The sequence below is a fragment of the Pelophylax lessonae genome, assembly GCF_965119305.1.
Source record: "Pelophylax lessonae genome assembly, chromosome: 5".
In the NCBI taxonomy this organism is placed as follows: Eukaryota; Metazoa; Chordata; class Amphibia; order Anura; family Ranidae; genus Pelophylax; species Pelophylax lessonae.
In genome coordinates this window covers 412,700,184-412,716,120 of record NC_138772.1, presented here as the reverse complement: position 1 = coordinate 412,716,120, position 15,937 = coordinate 412,700,184, and positions in this window count along the sequence as shown.

The following is a 15,937-nucleotide window of genomic DNA, read 5'->3' as shown; positions in this document are numbered from 1 at the left end:
TTCACGCAAAATTATTGGAAGGGACAAGCATGAAAATGTTTCTCGTACGATAATACAACACAACAATTTTTATTTACTTAGTACAGTATTCATCCATAAAAAATTGAGTGATCTACACTGCGCATGCCTAGAAACAAAAGAATGCATTAAAACACAATACAATACATTACATCATTGCGGGAAGTTGTATTTTCATAGCTCTAGTAACCTATTCGTTTTTGATATGAGCCTTGCAAGCAAAAAAAAAAAAAGAATGATCATTTGTCTGATATTCTTATCGCTTGTACCTAGCTTTACTTTTGCGTCTTACCTAATGATCTGATGACAACTGTAACATTTTGAATTTCCCTTCACTTTTTGTTCCAGAGACAATGATCATCAGGAAAAATAAAGACGGTAAATCCAGTATGATCACAGAGACCACAATAACTTGATTACATGGATTTCCTACTCCATGTAAAATAAAAAATAAAAGTTTTGGTTTTAGAGCCGCTTCAATTTTGTGCGGTGATCGCATGTAATTTGGAGCGCACTGCCCCTAAATTACATGCGATCTCATGTGCGGTGCGAATTTCAGCCATGCACTTTGTACCAAACACGCACATGAGAAATTTTTTCAGCCGCATCAGGATCGGATCGCACAGTGGTTCACACTTGTGCGATCCGATTCTGTGCGAACTGGCAGATCGCACTGCAATATGTGATCAAACTGGGAGTGTCGTTAACATTTAATTGACACCCCCTGCGTATCGCATATGGCAGTGTGAACTGCCAGATGTGCGGATGCGATGCGGGATCACGCTGCATATTCGCAGCGTTCCCGCATCGCACAAATGTGAACCGAGCCTTAGATTAATTTTAATTCTAACAATTAAAACATTTAAATTAAGGAAATGTAACCTTTTGAAGATAATGAAGTAATGTAAGATAATATGTATTTGTAGGGGAAAGGAAAGTTCTTTGGGCAGTAGGATTGTTTTCTAACGTCCATTATCCCTCTGCTGTCTGTGATCACATGAACAGAGAATACATTTGGTAGGACCAGGTTGAAAAGTGACACATGTTTATATTCAGTGACTGAGCACTTGTACAAAAAGCCAAATCAAACAGCAATGCATGGTACAAAATCATAAGACAGATAAATACATCTACAGCACCCACATAGTATAGAAGTATAATCCATCAGCACACAGAGGAGAAACAGACACAAACATGATGCCCACATAATGCATTGTTCCTGTCCTGTGTGTCACAATGTATTTTTATTTGTATCACATAGATGAATTTCCTTGTTTTATACTACGCCCAAACATACAAGCAAGCAGGAAAGCCAATCCTTTGCGCCAAGTGAAAAGTATGTTGCTAGTTTCTGGTGTTCCAAGACCAGTGGAAATCATAGTTTTAGGAAAATGTCTTTTATTGTAAAAAAAAAAAAAAAAAAAAAAAAAACATGTCTTCAAAAAAAAGTGTATGAATCAGTGTCAGGACTAAGCATCTTACACCTTTAATGGCAGGTTAGAGCTGTTGTGGTCTTTTGATGTTGTGTCTAGTAGTGAATGAGGTAGCTACCTTCAAGTATGACGCCATCTTTTTTCATGCCCAACCTCATTATGTCTGGGGTATTCATTAGGCCCGAATTGGTCAAGCCTTGCCGGCAACCATGTTGTCTGTCTACAGTAATACTTTATAGCTATGTCCACTTCGCTTTACTGCAGTGGGACGCACAGTTCTCTGTAATGCTGCTGGCATGGTGACCTTCATCCACTTAAAGCGGAGTTCCACCCTAAAAATGAAGTTTGCACCATCCGCTAGCTTAAAAACACCTGAAAAAGAATTGGATAATTACATTTTTTTTGTTTCACTTACCTTGTTTTTAATGAAAATATACTTACCTTCTTTCCTCTTCCTCCCTCTGCGGACACGGCCCACAATGTCACTTCCTCCTTGCATTGACTCCTGGGAGATGAGCGTCATCGATCCCAGGAGTCAATGTGCCTGCACCGGAGTCACTCGTCACTTCCGGTTTAGGCGTGTCATGTCCTGCTGAACAGCTTCTGGGCATGCCTAGAAGCTGTTCAGGGATGACGCGCCTGCCCCGGAAGTGACGAGCAGGGCATTCTGGGACTCCGATGTCACCGAAGAGGACAAGAAGAGGGACGCTCCGGCTTCAGCTGCCCACACCTGATATGGCAGCCCTGGACAAGACATATTCAAGGTAAGTATTTCTTCTTACAGGTAAGTGAAACAGGGGACAGTTCAGAGGCTATTGTTGCTTAAATGCACTAGCCCTGACTGTCCCAGGGGTATTTTTAGCTTAAATTTTTTTATTTGCCCGTAACTCCGCTTTAAGACACTTTTCAGTAAATCCAGCCTGTGGAATGCCAGCAATGCGTCTAACACTTTCTATAAATCACTGCTTTAGTGCATAGATACATCAATAAGACACCAATGAGAGGAGGATCACAGTGCGCCTTTTATAGACCAGAGCAATTTTCACATTTTAGTTATTGGTCTACTGATCTGACAAAAACAAATGATACTTTTTTCTTTTTCTTTTTTTACTGCCATAATTTACGCATGTGTGTAAATTATGCTAGCAGGTTCCCCTTCAAACGCAAGTTTGGGGCTTTTTTTTTTCCTGCCCCTGAATGCTGCTTTAAAACATGAATGCCACAATGTGCACGCACACATTGGTTGAAACAGAGCTGTGTTTAGATGCATAAAATACAAAATTTGGTTATGGTAGATTCAAAGTACAAATAGTAATCTGTAATTTGTCCCATTTATCACAGCACTAAAATGATAAGTAAACAAAAACCCATTGCACAATCACTGATACAACATAAATAAGACACATATACTGTTATGTGTTCCCAGAAATAAGATATACATGTGGTCAGATCCCAATAGCTTGCACATGCATATTGTCCATCAGGTGCTAATAGGGGTGTGACCACTAGAGATGGGCTTGATGTTTGAGTCAAACGTAAGTTCGACTCGAACATCAGGTTTTTCGTGTGTTTGCTGAACAAATGAACACCCGGGGCGCTCGGCGGGAAGTTCGCCTGCCGATGAGTGCCCCATAATGCACCGCACAAATGCAGAGCATTAAGTGCTTGTGATTGGCCAAAGCATACACCTGACCTGTATGCTTTGGCCAATTACAGCACAATGTCCTGTCAGAGCCATAATTGGCCAAAGGCAGGGTGCCTTTTATTTAACCATGGCTCAGGGGCATGGCTCAGCAGCCATGTATAGTATGTTACAATAGAAATTAGGCAGTTAGTGAATACTGTGTTGAGTTAGGTTAGTTCAGTCAATGTAGTGTACAGGTATACCCCAATTTAAAAAAAAAAATAGATATGTTGTAGTCCTGGATCCCCTCTCTGTGCTCCCCAGGTTTTGTATCCCTGTCACTTATAGCTCCTGAGCAGTGCCATGCCAAGCTGGCCAATATTTCCTATAGACGCCAATGTTAAAGACACAGAGCAGTGTCATGCCAAGCCGACCAAGGTTTCCCATAGACAACCATGTTAAAGACAAGGAACAGTGCCATGCCAAGCTGTCCAATATTTCCCATAGATGCCAATGAGCAGTGAAAGCTGACAATTGGCCTAGGCAGGAAAGGGGTGAACCCTATGACAGAAAAAAAAAAAACGCATGGGGTCCCAACCAAAATATATACCAGACCCTTATCTGAGCATGCAACCTGACAGGCCAGGATGGGGCGGACGAGCAAGCACCCCCCCTCCTGAACCATACCAGGCCACTTGCCCTCAACATGGGGAGGGTGCTTTGGGGTGCACCCCAAAGCACCTTGTTCCCATGTTGATGGGGACAAGGGCCTCTTCCCGACAACCCTGGGCTGTGGTTGTGGGGTCTGATCGGAATCTGGAAGCTCCCAGGGTCTAACAAGGGGGCCCCCAGATCCCGCCCCCTATGTGAATGGGTATCGGGTATATCGTACTCCTACACATTCACCAAAAAAGTGTACAAAAAAAAGTCATAGGACAGTTTTTGACAAGTCCTTTATTCAAAAATAAAAAACTAGTGTCCCTTGATGTAAATCCATTGTCAATCACGATGCTCACCGCACCCAAAAAATAGAAAAAAATACAAAGACGCTTCCGCCTCTTCTGAGTTGTCCCGCTATATGCTGCTCTTCAGCTTTGACAGCTCTTTTATAGGCAAGGGGAGGAGCCATCCGGTAACGTCACCTGGTGGCACCACCCCTTCTGACGTCACATGATGTCACGTGACATGAGACGGGGCGGTGCCACCGAGTGATGTAATCGGTTGGCCCAGCCCCTTACCTATAAAAGAGCTGTCTAAGCTTAAGAGCCACATACCGTGGGACACCTCAGAAGAGGTGAAACATCTTTCAATTTTTTTCTATTTTTCAGGTGCAGCGAGCATCGTGATTGACCATGTTGAGGGCAAGCGGCCTGGTATGGTTCAGGATGTGGGGGGGGGGGCGCTCGCGTGCCCCCACCCCCTTTTCAGCTCTGCCAGGTTGCATGCTGGATTTTGGGTGGGCCCCTACAGCTTTTTTTTTACATTTAGGCGTGGGCCTGGTATAGACTGGGGGCAAGGACCCTACGTCATTTTTTTAAATTTTTTTTTTATCTGTATTGTCGGGAGCCAGCAATACATTACAGCTGCGTGCAAGTTTAAATTACATTTTATTCTTAAGAAATGTCATTATTGCTGCAGCAGGCTCCATACATTGTACAGATGCGCTACTTTACAGGCACATGTAAGCATCATTAAAATCACTTTGCTTGTAAAAACGATAATTTTAAAAAATGTTTTAGGGCAGTACCCGGGTCCCCATACACTTTTTATGGCAATAACTTGCAAATAAGCCTTTAAAATGAGGACTTTTAATTTTTCATGTTCGTGTTCCATAGACTTTAATAGAGTTTGTATGTTCCCTAGAACTTTTCTCCTGTTTGAGATGTTCTGGTGCCAACTGGACAGGGGGGTGTTCGGCCCATCACTAGTGACCACATGTTAACATAAGAAATTCTGAATGAACCCTCTGCACATTGCTATACCCTTTCTGGCAAACTTTGCAATAAAAAAACAGGGATTTTTTAGTTCACACATATTGCAATACCTGTTTAAGCTGGCCAACTGCGTCACAGTAATCCCTCTATGGCCAGTCCCTAACCTGCTCTGCAAAATGCAAATGCTACAGAGGACACAATGCCAACATGGGGCAAACAGCAACAAATTGGGGAAGAGCCACTAGGTTCAGGTCTGGCCACTGACCTGCAATGCAACAGGAATAAGATATACCTGTGTTCATATCCCAATAGCTTGAAGGTTAGGGACTGGCCATTGCAGGTCAGTAGCCAGACCTGAACCTGAGAAACTCTTACTTACTTGTTAGAACGTCCTGACGCCCCTGGCTCCACTCTTACGCATTGCGACACAATCATGTGACTTCCTCAGAGGGTTAATATGAAATACCATGTAACATAAATTTTCTGCAAAGGCACAAAAAACACAATATTTCTCTATGTGCCCTGTTCACACCACAATCTTAATGTCACGAGTTTATTTTCTGTGCAGAAAACTGCATACACATTACAGATTTAAGCACAGGAAAAAATCTGAAGATTAAAGCAGTGTTGTGTTGTGAACAGACCATATAGAGAACAATGAATTTCTTTGCAGAAATAGGTGCAGAAAAACTCATGTCTCTGCACATGGTGTGAATGCCCTGTTCACACCACAACATTGGTATCATGTGTAGTTGTTTTCTGTGCAGAAATCTGCAACATGTATGCAGTTTTCAGGTGATATTAACATTTTGTTGTGAGTTGGGGAAACAGAGAACAATTGTTTTTTGGTGCCCTTGCAGAGAATGTGGGCTGGTTCAGGCTTGTGCAAATAAAAAACGCAAGTAAAAACTCATATGGAGGCAGCTAAATTTACCTGCATTTTTTAAACTCATATTGCATTTAGCTTCTTTTCTTATGTGAGTTTTCTGATCCTGTGTTATCATTTCATTTGAACAAAAAATACACTCAAATTCTAATTAGAATACATAAACACAACATTCCTGCTAAATCTAAAAGATAAAACTGTGTTGAGTTAATAAATAAAGCTCTGTACGTGAATGAGGTCTTTTTTGTGGCTGAAGCTGTGTGCAGAGAGCATATGTTACACTATAGGGTTGCAGCAACAGTATGAACACAGCCGCAGCTCCTAATTTGACAGGCATGTGAATGCATGAAACACAGACACAGACAAACACAGACAGTGTAAATTCAGGGTCACTGTCCATAATGTACAATTCTTTCAGTGGACCATGTCTTCATATGTCCTGAGCAAACGCCTTTTTTCCCCTCTCCCTAAATCTTTCTTGCTTCCAGGTCTTATCACCATTCGTCATACCTAAGCGTGACATTGTTTCAAATAACTACTACAGTTATAGATAATATCTTTGATTTTGGATAAAAAAAACCCCACAAACAATCTGGAATAGCACATAGTAGGATACAAAAGTTTCCTATTTCTGTTTGAAGCACACTAATCTTCTGTTGAAGAGACTAGGCAGGGTTGCCATTTTACAATCAGTCTTAACACTGCAGTGATTTCCACAGTTCAATGGTTGCAGCTTCAATAGAAATGTGAAGTTTCCTATGTATAATAAATACATTGATTTTCTTCCAGCTAATAAATAAAAAGAGATATGTCTACACTTTTTGTAGAAAAAACATCTGCGTGTGGCAGACTCAGGGCCCTCGGTAACACATAAAATGTGTGTTTCTTGTCTAAGAAGCCTCTAATGCTGTTTGCTATTGCAGCCTTCAAGGACAGTTCTATTTGATCACATATAAAAGGGATTATAAAGGCAGAAGGTTTTTTTTTTCTATCTTAATGCATTCTATGCATTAAAATAGAAAAAACCATCTCTATCCAGCAATGTTGCAGGAGTGTCTCAGCTGCCCTAGACTCCCCTCCTCATTGGCTAAGACAGCAGTGCAGCGCAATTGACTCCGGCTGCTGTCAATCCAAGTCAGTCAGCCAATCAGGATAGAGAGGGAGCAGGGCCGGGTTGTGGCTCCATGTCTGAATGGACACAGGGATCTGTGACTCGGCTCAGGTCCCCCCACAGCAAGTTGCTTGCTGTGGGGGGGGGGGGGGGGACACAACAGGATGGAGGAGCCAGGAGCACAGGCGAGGAACCCAAGAAGAGGAGGATCTGGGCCCCTTTGTGCAAAACCAACTGCAAAGAGCAGGTAAGTATAACATGTTTCTTATTAAAAAAAAAAAAAAAAAAAACTTTCCAATCACTTTACCATTTCTAAATACACTGCTAAGCAGTCAATCCACAAAAAAGTGCAACCTGGCTACCAAATGTCAAATTTACATTAAAACATATCTGGGTTTATTACATAAAAAATACTATTGGGCATGCAGTAATCATGGCAACCAGTTAGGAATGCATTTTAAACAGCTCTATGGTAAAAATCTTAATTAATATATTAATTTCCAAATTGCATTTCAGTTATTTCTAGCCATCTCCCATTAATGTTAACAATCCTGAAATATGTAAACTTACTTTGTGAAGATCCCCCACATGTTTACTTGATTGAATTCTGTGACACATATTCATTATGCCCTGTGAAAGGCACTGTTGTGTCACTCATTTTACAGAGCCTGCCTTCTGAACTAAAGAGGCACTGAGAGGAGGAGTTTCGAGAGGCGGAGTCACTGAATCACTGCTGGCGGGCAGCATGGAACCATTGGATCTGTAGTCATTTGAACTGAATGTAAACAGCAGAGGGGAAGCTGTAAAGCGTTCTGGGAATCCAGGAAGTTGTGGAAAGAGGCGACCAGCAGACAGACAGAACGTGTAACATGAAAGGAGACTTTTCAAGTATGTTGATGTAGCAACCTCCTAGACCGGTGCTAGAGAGTGAGTATTGTTTTGTCTCTGTCTGCCTATCAGAGGAGCAGCAGGTACATTCTATATTGCACTCTGCTTAACAGGGAGCAAGATCTGTGGGAAGGTCTGCTCAGGGTGCCAAGCGTGTGATTCATCTGGTCTAAGAGAGTGTCCCTAGCTGATCCAATGGGGAGGCACATTAGATAGTGGAGGAAACCTGGCCAATGACACGCAGGCTTTTGATACAACCCCCGGGATGGCACAGACTGTTTGTCTCGGTGCATTGTGGGGCTGGGTATAAAAAGCCAGGGGCATGTGGGGTAGAGGTCTTTGGTGGGAAGCAGAGTCCCAGAAGAAGGGTGGTGTCTGCCTCCTCTTCTGCAGCAGTTGGTGAGGGTCGGCCTAGTGAACCTACAGTGTGGAGCTGAACCCAGAGGTCCAGGAGAGCTGACTGAGGAGTTGGGAGCACTGCGAGAATCTCGAAAACAGTATCATGAGTACAAAGGATCTTGCCCAGGGGTCTGCCCAGGAAGGGGACCACTCCGGAGAGTGTAGTTAGTGGACAGGTGTCAGCCAGTACGTATAGAGAAGGGGGTACTGTGTCTGAGCAGAGGCCAGTTCTATGCCCCACTTGAAACTCTCCTCCTTTGGCCAGCCCCAAGCGAGCTGTCCCAGTTCCCCCCAACAATCTCCTGCTGGGCAGGTTGGGAACCCGGATTCAGCTGGTGAGTAGAGAGTACCTAGAGCAGGGCTTCAGCTTGGAATGAGGGTATGGAGGAGGATGGGAAGAGGGAGGGGGGCTGAATCGCTGCACCGTGGGCCTCTGGTTTCTATTTGCCCCCTGGGCTGAAAGTTGCCAGTTTGCCTCTAGGGTTGATTATGGGGGAACTTTGAAAAGTGAATTTTCCCTTAGCTGGGTGAATGAGGGGGCTTTTGTGCTGACTTCTATTATCCAATTATGTGTGAGCAAAAGCCTTGTTTTTCTTTTCCTTGTACATGGCTGAATATCATATAAATTTCACTTAGCCTCTCCTCCTTTACTACGAGAAGGTAAAATTCACTTTTCAAAGTGAACATGCTAAACCCCATTAGTAAATCCAACCCTATGAATTTAGCTATCCATATGCTATTGTTACATTCCAATTTAAGAATTGTTTGCATGGAGATTGTATATTCACTTGATTCATCTCAAATGCAAAAAAATATATGTTGCAATAACAGTTTTTGCTCAATCTAAATTGCAAATTTTATTCAAGAACTAGTATCCTTGGTTCAGAGTTCAAAGAGTTGCATAATATATTGGAGCCATATATGGTATGTCATTTATTACAAATGGAGGAAAAGAAATCCCATCTCCAAATGCAGAAAGGTTTCTTCACAGTAAGAGCTATGAAAATGTGGACTCAAAGCTGGTTCTGTCCAGCTCAGTAGATTGCTTTAAAAAAGGTCTGGATTATTTCCTAAATGTATATAATATAACCAGATGCTAACAATTATAGGTAACATTGATCCAGGGAATATCTGATTGCCTCTCGGGGTTCAGGAAGGATTTTTTTCCCCTGCTGTAGCAAATAGGATCATGCTTTGCTGGGTTTTTTGCCTTCCTCTGGAGCAACTGTGAGTATAGGATTGTATATTTTTTTTCCCTTTTATTGGTTGAACTAGATGGACTTTTTCAACCAGACTAACTATGTAACTACGTAACAATAACATAAATTAGGGATTTAAAGTGATTGTAAACTAAATAAATAACTAACAAACATGTTATACTTATTTACTCTATGCAACGGTTTTGCACCGAGTAGCCCTGAACCTCCTCTTCTGGGGTCCCCTGCCAGCGCTTCTGACTCCTCCCCCCGTCGAGTGCACAGTTGCCAACATTTCAAAAACATTTTTAGGGACACTTTACCTTTTTTTCTGAGCGTAAAGAAAGCCACTGTAGGCAGAGCATTACTTTAATTAGGGGTGGAGCATTCATTTGCTATGGGCGTGGCCTACAGGAAATATAATAAAAATTAATTGTGCCTTGAAAAGTGGGTGTTGTTTTAAATAATGCTTACTAGTGGGCGTGGCATAAAGGGGTGTACTTAAATAGAGTTTGAGATGCCTTACATGCAGAACGGAATGCAGAACAAACTGCACTGCTGAAATCCATAGAAGAAGCACAGCCAAATTAGCTTTGGCTGTACTTCTGCTTTCAGAAACATGCATGAATAGCAGACATAGGGCCCCTTTCACATGATGCAGATTCCAGCTCACAGATCCCCTGCTGATCAGAGCAGAGTGGGCAGATGACACATCCGTATCTGTTCAGTCTCTGCAGTGGACAAGGACAGAGTCCACTCTGCTCTTTGGGCAGCCAGGAGTAATTGGACTTCACTGTCCGGTTACGCCAAACTAACCTGTTATCCAACCTGCCTAAACAGAAGAGGACGGATCCCCTTCTGTGTTTTTTTTTTTTTTTTTTGAGCAATCTCTAATTTAAAGCCATTTTTGTTGGGAGGGGATGCAAAAAAAAAAGTACACTTTAAGAATCCAGTTAGGTGTACTGATTTATAGGAAAGAATAAACTAAAGTTGAAAGCCAGGAGTGCAATGGTCTAAAGAGCAATCCGGAGGCAGGCCAGTGACACAAAGACCCCCTATAAAGCCCCCAAGCACAACCCATTTGGTTGTAGCACAATACATTTGGTGGATAACACACAATGCCTATGAAAGCTCAGACTCCTTTGCTGCTGCTGACCTGCTCTGGTTGAGTCTGCTCATCTGTGTGTCCTGTCACTGCACATCTGGTGGGGTCCCCTCTGTGACTGTACTGTTGCTTCTATGGTCGGGTCAGTTATTGCTGCAGTCTCCTCTGCCTCACACTTGCCAGTCCTCCAACTGACCAGGCTTGAGGCAGACTTGTGCGATCAACCCTCCGCTAGCCACGTCCCCTCATGTACCCCCCGACCAATTAGACGAGGAAGGCACCACCTGACTTCCTGGCATCAGTACTGAGCCTGAACAGCTCTGCTGCTGGGTTAGCCAAAGGAGGTAGGGGGAGGGTTTTGTGTTCTACATATAATGTTTATGTTACCCGCCCCGCCTGGTGTTTTGGCATGGCCATGGTCTGCCCTAAGTAAAGTTCACAGCTAGCAGCTCAGCTGTCTGTGACAGACTTTGATTTCCTGGACTTAGTCGGGTACAAGGTCTGATTGGGACAGCTGTCAAAAATCCATGAGTATACCAGGCAATTGGGGACTATTGCCAACTATGTAAGTGTCCGTCATAGCAAGATGCCTGCTATAGGGGCACTGATGTGGGCTCACTCCCAATCCAGCTCTGTGTGTTCATAGGATGCACAGAGTGCAGCTTAGCCGTGCCCCTGTTCCCTCCTCACTGGCTGTGATTGACAGCAGCGGGAGCTATTGAGCCTATGAAGAGAAAGAGAGCCACTGCTCTCGTGCAGATCACTTGATTGAGAGCGTGCTCAGGTAAATATAAGGTGGGGCTAGGGGGTAGGGGGAAATGCACTCAGAAAGTTAAAAATGCGTTAAGGTAAAAATCTTTCCACCTTTAGAACCACTTTAACTGCTTATTCATATGGGGCCCCATACCCGTGCTGCAGTAAGGGCCATTTGTTTACTCAATTTAATACCCTGCTCTATGAATGAAGGAAGGGTGGATGAATGAAAGGTCCATCTGCTCCAGCATTATCAGCACTGGACAATGGTCTGTCACTACTGCATCTGCTCATATTACCTCCAGCAGCATTGGAAGATCACCGCTGTATAGGGTATCCAGGTGCAGGGGACTTCAGATTTCAACCTTACACAACCAGCACAAGGAACACTCTTTATTCAGGGTCAGTACTGTCCCTCCTGCTGTTTTTCTTTTTTTTTTTTTACTTGACTTCAGCTTTAGGAATGGTTCCAGAACAGATATTTAGGATACCATTGTCGGCCATTCTGAAAAAGCTTGTGGACCAGCTATCTCTGGCTTCAATACTTCTGAGTCACAGAGCCAGAACAAAATGAGTATTAGAATTCCTTATGTCTCTGCTTGTCCTGAGTCAGTGAATCAGGAATCACTGAAGCCAAAGCCAGAGGAATTGGCCTAATAAATAAGTACCCAGAAATAGTATGCAGATCAGAATCTATATATGTACTTACTTTCAAGTCTGTTTTCTTGTTCAGGGTCAGTAATTTAGTAGGTTTTAAGGACAGAGACAGCCACATCACTAGAATATTCAGAAGGAGATGGGCAAAGGCACCCCCTATTTTCTCTCAAGACAGGTTTCTTTCAATATACTGGGGGGAAATATACTAAAACTGGACTAGACACAATCTGGAGCAGCCAGATATTATGGTAATCAATCAGCTTCTATCTTCATATTGTTCAGTTAAGCTTTAAAAATGAAAGCTGGAAGCTGATTGGTTGCCATGCACAAATGCTCCAGTCTTAGTAAATTCCCATGTATGTACTTTAAAATGATGACAACTCACATAAATCCAATAAATAAAATACTAAGCTAAGAATGTCACACCATTGCACTGAACAGGAAGAAAATGCTGCGTTATCCAACAAATATGAATGTACAGAAATAATTCTAACAGGGCTACTGAGGCTATTAATCATGTGTCATCCGTCCACCAATGTGTTGTGTAAACGAGGTTTAAATATCAGATGTGATAGAAAGTTTAAAGGTTACTCTGACAAAAACGTACAGACGTTTCAAGCAATTAGATTCAAACTTCTGCAACGCAAAGCCAGGAAAGTGAAAAGCAAATCTGACAAAATGCTAATCTTTTCCATAAAAAATTGTCTTCTTCTAAACCACTCTGGGCCGCAGAAAAGCTGACACCGAAGTTACGAGCCGCCTGTCTAACCAGACAAAACGATGGAGAAAATCTGCTTTCAAACAAGATCATAAATCGTCTATAGCGCAGGGAACGGAAACCAAGAAACGGCTCAAACCACTTACTATTTTTTATTGCTATGCAAAAGTCTGTAGGGCTGTTGATCAAATAACAATAGGGCAAGTGACACAATGAAAGCCAGCTTTCTGTTATTACAAAAAAGAGGAAGGGGGAACTAGTAAAGGTGCCGGAACACAGGAAGGTTGCTTAATCCTGCCTAGTACAGTTATACTGGGAAATGATTATATATATATATATATATATATATATATATATATATACATATATATATATATATATATATATATATATATATACATACACACACACACACTGTATGTAGCGCTAGCCCCTAAGAGCCGCTTAGGACAATTTCCTTCTCTGACACACTGCAACATACCTGACTGTGTTCCCGTTGGAATAGCAGCAGTCTTTAGCAAAATAATCTCCTCCTAAGAATTTGGTGCACCCTAAATGGATTTTACCAAAGTCCCAACTGGTAGGAGCTCTTGGTCCCCTTAGTAAAAAATATCAGCCCACCTGGCTACAGCATTTGATCCCATGAGAAAGAATTGGGTAAGCAAGAAACTGTTCTCTAAAGACTTGCCAAGAACTTGCACCTAGCAGAATTTCCCCTTATATATAGAGCATACCTCCCAACAATTTGAGATGGGAACGAGGGACACATATTAGTGTAGCACTGCCCCCTTAAGGGGCTGCTGAATTTCTCACCTTTTCGGGTCCCTCTGGGTTACCGGTAGCAACTCCATGCAGAAACTTAACACTTTACTTTCTGGCTCAGTCAATGATCAGTCTAGGGGTTGTTGTTTTGTTGTTTTATTTTAAATAGGGATGGGAGAAGGGAAGAGTGGGGTACTCCAGAACTTGAACTATTCACAATGCTGAGGACTTCTATCTGAAGGTGCGGCAAGGCCACAGTTTCACCTTGCCACTAAATGAATCTGAGGTAAAGTCTCTGAATATAATGCTTACTTAGCACTTATCTTTAGGGTACACGCCTAGCACCCCCTTTCACTCCATCAGCTGACACCCGTCCTCTGACTACTCTACTCCGGGGTGGCCCCCTTCCTGGTCAGGCCCTTAGACAAGACCAACGAATATATTCCACACGTGCCCTTGTTCCCCACACGTGAATCCACTTACCAGATGGTGTGGACCCCTTAAGACCTTATGGTCTTGGGGTCTAACGAGCTTTAAGGTAAGTGGATGAGCTTTCCTATGTTTGTAGTTTGTTGGTGCCTTCAGAGTAATCTCCCATAAGCATATGCAAATAAGCATAAAAAAGACCAATAGTGCAGTACGTTCCAAATAAGGTATATTTAATTGCTCAAAGTAACTTTAGGAATTGCACTCACATTCAAAGAATATATACAAGCCTTATATTAAAATATCCCCGGTCTCCCGGTAACTCCCACCTCCGCCAACTCCGCGCTCCCTTGCCTGACTCCACCACAACCTGCTCCGTCCTCTGGCAGCAACACCACCAGGTTACTGGGAGACCAGGCTTTTGTCTTGCTCTGAACACTGCCTGTACCCAAGATTTTTCACCTTGCTGGCTGTTGTCACACGCGGAGCTGGTGAGAGGGAGGGGCGAAACGCGTCGATGTATGTCCAGTCTTCACGGTCAACGTAACACGTCACTTCCGGTTTAGTGGGGCACAAGCGGAAGTAGCACTGGAACGCACGCCGCTTTCCGCATCTAGGAGGACGGTAGGAACACCATCCACTAGACGCCGGGGATATTTTAATATAAGTCTTGTATATATTCTTTGAATGTGAGTGCTATTTCTAAAGTTACTTTGAGCAATTAAATATACCTTATTTGGAACCTACTGCATTATTGGTCTTTTTTATGCTTATTTGCAAATGCTTATGAGAGATTACTCTGAAGGCACCAACAAACTACAAACATAGGAAAGCTCATCCACTTACCTTAAAGCTCGTTAAACCCCAAGACCATAAGGTCTTAAGGAGTCCACACCATCTGGTAAGTGGATTCACGTGTGGGGAACAAGGGCCCGTGTGGAATATATTCGTTAAGCACTTGGGAGCACCTATATATATTTCTTTCACCTTTTTGTGCCAAAGTTTCACAGTGGACTTTTGTGTTTACAGCACGGAACTTTATGTGGACACTATTTATTTATTTATATATATTTATAACCACCAATTTCTGATTCTCTGTATTTATATCTATTTATATTTTTTTTTTAATTTTTTATATATATGTGTGACATATATATATATATATATATATATATATATATATATATATATATATATATTGTAAGAATATTTAATAATAAATATCTTGCGCTCGTACTTATGTCAGAATATTTATACTGCTCTGAATATAGCAGTGTATTTATGGTTAATAAGCAAAGATCTATGAAAAAGGAGAGTCTTCACCTATTGCCATAAATCAATGTCGAGAATTCTTTTTAATTGATTAATTTCTTTTTAAAAGCATATACCAATCTTAGTGAGTACAGTCTACAGTGTGGAATATATATAAAAATATTTATTCGCCAGACATGTAAACACAATATATGATCAAACAGGAAGTGACACAAAACAAATAACTCTACATAAAATACTAACTTCAAATAATCAATGCAATGTGATGTTTAGCTCAATAATGAAAGTGAAACTGAAACAAAATGAAAGTGAAACCAAAACAAAATGAAAGCAAGATTACCATTTCTTCCCAGGTATAGTATAAGCCATAAATTAATGTTCTATATAAACAGACTACAATGGTCTGCGAATCACAGGGCCCAAAGTCATTCCACTGCAGAAGGAATGAGAATAAGCCATGCAAAACGGAAGACTTAAAATTGCAAATAATGCACTTAATCTGATATTAATAAAAATGTATAAAAACAAAAATCAGCTTTTTAGAGAAAAATATACCATGGCTTATACGGCTGGGATTGTAATCTCATTACCCTTAAATATGCAATATAAAACATATAAGGAAGGAATAAACAATTGTTGAATAAAATCAAATAATATAGCAAGGCATATTTACCACACTTAAGATGGTGTTACCAGAGTCCTAAGATGGATGCCAGTGAGGGAGGAGTTTCCTCCAAGTTTCAGATGAATGATGT